The sequence below is a fragment of the Octodon degus genome, unplaced genomic scaffold, assembly GCF_000260255.1.
Source record: "Octodon degus isolate 3935 unplaced genomic scaffold, OctDeg1.0 scaffold00020, whole genome shotgun sequence".
NCBI classification, from domain to species: Eukaryota; Metazoa; Chordata; class Mammalia; order Rodentia; family Octodontidae; genus Octodon; species Octodon degus.
This window is the reverse complement of record NW_004524596.1, coordinates 16,201,097-16,207,946: the sequence shown is the minus strand read 5'-3', so window position 1 is coordinate 16,207,946 and position 6,850 is coordinate 16,201,097. Positions and strand designations below refer to the sequence as shown.

The 6,850-nt window shown below is 53.4% G+C and overlaps 1 non-coding gene and 1 pseudogene across 2 annotated transcripts; both read left to right on the top strand.

The window, feature by feature from the left end:
• Window positions 1–540, top strand: part of LOC105740846 — a 25,569-nt pseudogene extending 25,029 nt beyond the window's left edge.
• Window positions 541–565: 25 nt separating this feature from the next.
• Stpg4 lies at window positions 566–4,478 on the top strand. 2 transcript variants are annotated; one of them, XR_002820352.1, is made up of 4 exons: window positions 566–638; window positions 729–838; window positions 983–1,010; window positions 4,420–4,460. It is a non-coding gene; the product is annotated as a sperm-tail PG-rich repeat containing 4 (transcript). The 2 variants fall into 2 exon arrangements; XR_002820351.1 differs by lacking the exon at window positions 983–1,010 and having other exon boundaries at window positions 4,420–4,478.
• Window positions 4,479–6,850: the final 2,372 nt, after the last annotated feature.

The following is a 6,850-nucleotide window of genomic DNA, read 5'->3' as shown; positions in this document are numbered from 1 at the left end:
TGAGACCCTGTACAAAATACGAGAGAGAGAGAGAGAGAGAGAGAGAGAGAGAGAGAGAGAGAGAGTTAGTTTTTTCTAAACTTTTCGTATTGACCAAATTTATCCTTCTGCAACACTGTATAGGAGAGCCCAGGTTCCTTGTAGTATCTGTAGGTTCGTTCCATCTCTCCTTTCTCCTTCATTTCCTCCTTTTCTTTTCCTTTCTTTCCTTCTTTCCCTCCTTCCTTCTTCCTTGCCTTCCTCTTCCCTCCTTCTCTGTCTCTTTTTTCTTTCTTAACTTTTGTTAATCTTCTGGAACTTGTCTTAAAAAAAAAAAGTATCTCATTGTTTCATTAGAATTTCTTTGATTATTAATAAGGTTACAGCCCTCCCTCCCGCAGCTTACCTATCGAACATTTGTATTTTCTCTTGGTAAACCGCCTTTTGGCAATTTTCCAGATGGGATGTTTATCCTTTTAAAAGCTTGCTCTTCCATTTGTGTCAATCTCACTGGGTGGTGCTTGTTTGCAGGAACAGCTTGCGGGTGCTTTTCCGGACTGAGATGATAGATGCTACCTGGGTAGGAAAGAGTCGCTGTGTTTCCTGAAGCCCACAGCTCAGGGCAGCATTAGTATTCGCAGTGGGAGCTTGACTGTGGGGTGAGCGCTTGTGGGTGTTGGGGGCCCAGGCAGGGCCGAGGAGAGACAGTTATGGGTCACTTCATTTTCTCCAGCCCCTACCGCCCACAGGTGAAAGCAGCATCACTCTTGCCCTGGCTCGTGCTTGGGAAGATCTTCTGAGCCCGGGTCTGGAGGATTTCTTACCACATCACGCTGACTGCTGCATTTATTTGTGGAAGGTAAATAAAACCTAAATAATCAAAAGTAACAATTAAACGTTCTTCTTTCTTTTCTAATATCCTATAGCATGAAGGCCCAGGACCAGGTCACTATAACTTGAAAACACCTCCAGTACCTTCTGTTACTTCTTGTTTTCAATCCAGGGTACCCCGGCTTTTGCCCAGCTTTTCAGTAAGTATTATAAAGGACAGACCTCCCTCCTCCCCCAGGAGCTTCAGTGTGGGCCCGAGGCTCCTGGGAAGAGGGGGCAGGGTGGGATGGGGGACTGCAGTGTCATTTCTGCTGAGGCAGATGTACCAGCTTCAGAGCCAGGCTGGCTCGAGTCCCCGAGACCACACTGACTCGTGGGGCAGTCAAGAACCGTTGTGATGGTGACCAGCTGCCTGCCTGCGCTCTGACCTGGATGCTCTCAGGGGGTGTAAGCAGCCCCTTCACGGGCTGACCTGGGCTGTGTAGGTCACCATCTTTAGCCTCCAGAGCCAAGCGTCTGTGTGGCTTCTGAGAGCCCAAGAAGCAGAGAGCTGAAGCAGAAAGAGCCGCCTGGAACCAAATGGGCCCACAGAGGTGGAGCAACTGAGGGTGAGAAGAAGACAGAAGCCCAGAGCCACAGACAGCTGTGAAGAAAATGGATTCAGAGCCTCAAAAGCTCCAAGAAGACCACAAAAATGACATGGCACTTGCTAATGGTGGTATTTAAAAAATATTTTTCAGTGCTGAAAAACCACTTTCATTTGCTTGACGGCCTCATTGCCCTGCCCCAGAGCTGCTGGGCGTCAGAGATGGGGCACTGCCCCTGTGTGGAGGCCCCGTCAATAAACGTGTAGGTAGACTGACAAGAGGCAGGGGCTCCCCGCACCTCCGGGACAGCACTAGGACCCAGAAACAGCCGTTGGTCAGAGCCCACAGCTGGAGCACTCTCAGGAAGACTGAGCCATGCTGGCCAAACCCCAGCACGCTGAGCAAAACTCGGAACAGTAGTGCTGACCATAAGCATCCACGACCAGCCTGGTCTTCTGGGCTGCTGTCCAGCCTTATGGGAATTGTCCTGGAAGCCCAAGGACAAGCCAGCTGTTTGGTGACAGTGCAATGAGGGCTGCAGGCCCACGCTGGCTGGAGCTTCTAGAGGAGGCTGAGCCACACTCAGCAGCCTTGTGTCTGGCGGTCTTGCTGGTGCAGGAGCCCTGACGCTCCTCGGCTGTGCTCTGGCCTTCCGGGATCTGCATACCAGCTACGCCCTCAAGAGCAGTGCCAACGAAGGGCCCTGCTCCCTTGATGTGTGGCCAGGACTTGATTAGATTGCTGGACTGCACCTCTGCTTTTGGTAAGGGAAACAGCTCGTTGCTCAAGCAGCATCTGTAGGCAGCCCTCTGTCCCCGTCTGTGCACGGGAGGGTGGAACTGACAGGCCGTGGTCACAGTGAGCAGTGGTGCTCGTGGGGGCAGACACGTGCAGGGCCAGCTGCTAGCCTGGCACAGCCTGTCTGTTTCAGAGAGCGCAGTGAGCTCAGAGCCTCTCGCCAGGCAAGTACCCTGCGCAGACCAGTGGCCCAGAATCACACAGTCCGCCAGTGGTGGGAGGAGGGATCGAAGTCAGACCTGTTGGACTCTGGGTTGTTTTTTTTTTTTTGGTGGAACCGGGGATTGAACTCAGGCCCTTGTACTTGCCAGGCAAGCACTTACCCTACTGAGCTATCTCCCCGGCCCCTAAAGGAGACTTTTAAAAATTTATTTTATTTTATTTTATGTTAGGGAAGTATCTACAAGGTGTTCAGGGTCTTACTACTAGATTGGACTCATAGTGATCTGCCTGTTTACAGTGATCCACCTGTTTACAGCCTCCCAAGTGCTGGGACTATAGGTGCATGCCACTACACCCAGTCTCAATTATCTTCTCAGTGCACCCAGGGGATGGGGTCAGCAGGTAGGCCTGGGGATCGAACCCCCCGTGCCCCTGCACCTGCTTGCAGGTGCTTTAATCCGCTGAGCTATTTGGCTGACCCTCTTGTTGAACTCTGAAACTCTTGTCCTTTTTGTTTGTTTGTTTTTTGAGACTTGTTCCGTAGTTCAGGCTGGCCTTGAGCTCATATGTAGCCAAGGCTGGCCTCAAACTTGTGGCAATCCTCCTGCCTCAGCCTCCTGAGTGCTGGGATTGGAGGTGTGCTCCATCACAGCAGGCCTTGGACGCACATTCATTAGTGAGCAGCTTTTCTAAATCCGGAGAAAAATACAGCACGAATGCTGTGGCCCTGAGGTCACAGAGCCTAGCCAGAGACTCGGGATATCCAGGAAGCTGGCAGTCCCAGGTACCCCCACCCTCAGCCACCCGAGTACTGGGACGACAGGCATGCACCATGCCCCCAGCTGGAACCACTTGTCCTTAATTGCAACACCACTGTCTCTTTGAGAGGTACAAGATAAAAATCCTTTGTGGGGTGGCCAGATAGCTCAGGGACTAAAGCATCCCCGGGGCACGCTGAGACTGAGTAATCACAGCTTTTGGGAGGCTGAAAACAGGAGGATCACTATGAGTCCAATCTGTGTAGTAAGACGCTATAGACACTGTACTAAATACGTTTTAAAAGATCCCTTTGTGTTTCAAGACTGTATGCACACCCCCAATGTGGGAAAGGCCCACCCCAGAAACCAGCCCGAGTCTATGGGCAGGGCCTTCACTTGTACTTAGTGCTACGGGAGAGACTTGGTTTACATTAATTGACAAAATGTTTGGTAAAAGGACTTCATCAAAATGAAGGTGTGATGGCTTGAGAACTTGTGGGTCTTTTGAGAATACTCTGACCCCGGGGCCCACAGACTGGGTTGAGAAACGTAGTGCTTTATCACACGGGGTCAGGGACAGAGTTTAGGAGGCAGGCACTGTCCCCACCCTGCAGTACAAAGAATTGATCCCAGGGCCTTGTGCACCTAGGCATGTGCTCTACCCCCCACTCACACCCCTCGCTATGATTCTACTGAGCTATCTCCCCAGCCCCTTTTTATTTTTTTTTATATTTTATCTATTATTTGTTTATTTTTGTATTACTGGGATTGAACCCAGGGTCTTGGCAATGAACTATATCCCCCGCTTGTTTCATTTCTATTTTGAGATGTGGCTCTGGTCAGTGGCCCAGCCCGGGCTGGCCTTCCTGAGCCTTCTGCCTCAGCCTCCGGCTTCAGCCTCCCAAGCAGCTGGCTCACAGGCAAGGTCTGTGCCCTGCCACCAGGGTGTCAGCCCATCCAGGTTTGGAATCCAGTCTTGCTAGCCCGGCCACTAGACAAGGTCACTGGAGGGGAGGCAGGTGGCATACTGGGGACAGGGAGACAGCATCCCCTGAGGTGCTGGTGGAGTGCCCCTGCTTCCCCAAGCGGTGCCAGGTGGGTTCCCTTGTCTCAGCACCTTCCTAATCTCATGCTGCCTCCAACAGCAGCCACCTCAGCTCCCTGGTTGCCCCCCAGTATGAGGCCCCCCACTAGTGTGGCCCTTGACCCCCTCCAGAGGATCCATCTGTCAGCCACATCATGCGCAGCAGCCAAAGTCAGGGTTATGACTTTTGTGTCACCATCTCATCTGTCCCTGTTTTCAGAAAACCCCCGGCCCGGGAGCGTACGAGGCTTCCAGGCAGTTCCCGAAGCAGTCCCCGACCATCGCCAGAATGGGCCGCGAGCATAGCCTCTTCTTCAACAACACGATCGGCTTCTAAAATAAAGCAGTTGAGCCAGGGAGAGAGCTAGGGGCAGAAGCACCTGCCTGGCAAGTGGAAGGTCCTGCGCTCGGTCCCTGGTACCAAGAAATAAAATAAAGCAATCGTCACCAGTCTACTTGGGTTACAGTGAGCTCTTAGATTACAAAACTGTACTAGACTATTCCTTCCTTACAGGAAGGCTTCCAGTTCTCTTCAGAGGCTTCCTTGGGTCCTTGGCCTTAAACCAAGGCCACATAGAGCCTACCAGGTTCCCAAAGGTGGCACTTTCCCTGAAAAGAGCTGTGTGACTCTCCCAGTGAGTGCAGTCGTGTGCTGAACGGTGACTTTCTGCTCAGTGACAGACCACACACCCAAGGGTGAGAGAGAGCAGAAACAGTCCGATTGCCTAGTGACTTGGTAGCCTGAGGCATTCACCCAAGGAGTAGACCTTGCTGCACCTCCAGGGCCGGGGCAGTGTGGCCCATGGTGTTGGATGGTGCCCTTCAGGGGCTGCTGCCAAAATTTCCTGCACTAGCCTGGGTTTTTCTCTCCCTTCCTGACCTAGCTGGCTGTGTACTGTGTATCCTTTCTATCTTTCTTTTTGGCACTGAGGACAAAACCAAGGACCTCCTGCTTGCTCCTCCTCCTACATACAAAAGCCATGCTTGCTGTGGAACAGTGTATTGTGTTCCCCCGGTGACAGCCACCTGCGTCTCGTGTCCATCACACTGTCTCATTCCGCGATTGGTTTAATACTGTGTGGCTTTGTTCGCACTGCCTCAAGAAGCAACCAGCTCTGCCACATATTGTACCTGCCACGGAGCCAAGGTATGTAGCAGGTACTGCCATCTGGCTTTGAGTCTGCGCAAACAGCAAAATCCACCGATGCCTCATTCTGAGCATGTCCCCATTGGTAAGTGACACGTGACTGTGCTTCTGATTTCAAGTCGAGGAACATGCACAAGGAGCTGCGCTGGTTTGGGGACCAGGAATGGGAAACATCACTGAGGCTGGGACGGAGTTTGGGGAGGGTTCAAGCCCTGAGAGGGGAGCTCAGAAAGCAGAGAAGGCTGTATCACGAAGCTGCTGCAGGTCACAGAGCTCCGGGATGTCCTCATATGGGTGACAGCTCAGGCAGCTGCTGGGTCCCTGTGGCCAGGACATAGTGAGCGCTGTGACCCTGGGTACATGCGGCACAGGGTAGTGCAGCTGGCACCTAGCAAAGAGACCTGGAGGCTGAGGCCAGCCGAGGGGAGGGAGGAGGCCAGGTAACCACAGCCACCTGGACAGAGGCCCAAGGCAAGAATAAACATTTGTTGGGGGGGCAGAGGGAGCCTCGGCCAACCCATTCAGGGGCGTGAGTAGGGACATGGGAGGTTGCAAGGCCACTGAGGCCATTGGAGCCCAGCTGACCCAGAGCCTCCCACACTGGGAGGAGCTTTCTGGCCCGGGAAAGCCTAAAGCTTTCTGGCAGGGGCGCAGGGTGGGAGGTGGAGCAGGTTTAGAGCCATTAATGAATACCCAGAGGAACTATTTTAACAAATGTTTGTATTTTATCGGAAAAAATGCTCATGTCTCTTCCTTAGACTTACCAGCACTTATAAATTGGGCACTGGCCGGAGCAGGGTGGCTGCCACCCCCCCATGTCATCCAGTTTTGTGACTGTGTTGCCCGGGGCATGGGGAACAGCCCTGTGCAGCACTCTCCCTGCCCCGGCCCCAGGCGACACCCCTGCCAGGTGTGGATCAGAGCAGGCTGGGCAGATGGTTTCAAATCTCATTCTCAAGGGAGCCAAAGTTTCTGCACAGCTGGAAAGTGATGCCTGGAGGGGCTGATGGAGGAGGGTGCTCTAGGAGGAGGTTCTGGGGACACCTGGTGCTGGACACATTGTGGAGTGGGAAAGGCAGGAGGGGGTCATGTGGGCCTGCATCCAGGGTGGTAGATGGGAAGTGACAGCCTCTGCTCAGCCTAGCAAGGGGAAGCAGGGTTCTGAGGTCAGCACAGTATTTGGGGGCCTCACAGAGTGAAATGGGGTCCAGTAGGGACCCTCCCCCGCGATGCCTGCTCAGTGCCCCTTTCTGTTTTCTTCTGGTATTGAGCACCTCCCTGGCTGGGTCCAGTTTCAGATTCTCAGAGAAGGAAACCTAGTGGCCAGCTGGGTCAGGTATCCTGGGGCAGACATGGTTGCAGGGCCCACCTGTGATCAGGGTATAACTGGGGTGGGGCAGCTCCCTAGGGTCCCCGGAGTGAAGACCCTTTTACCACAAGGAAGGGACGTGAGCAGTCTGCCCAAACAGACCTCCTGTAGCAGGGCCCCCGGGGGCATTCTGTG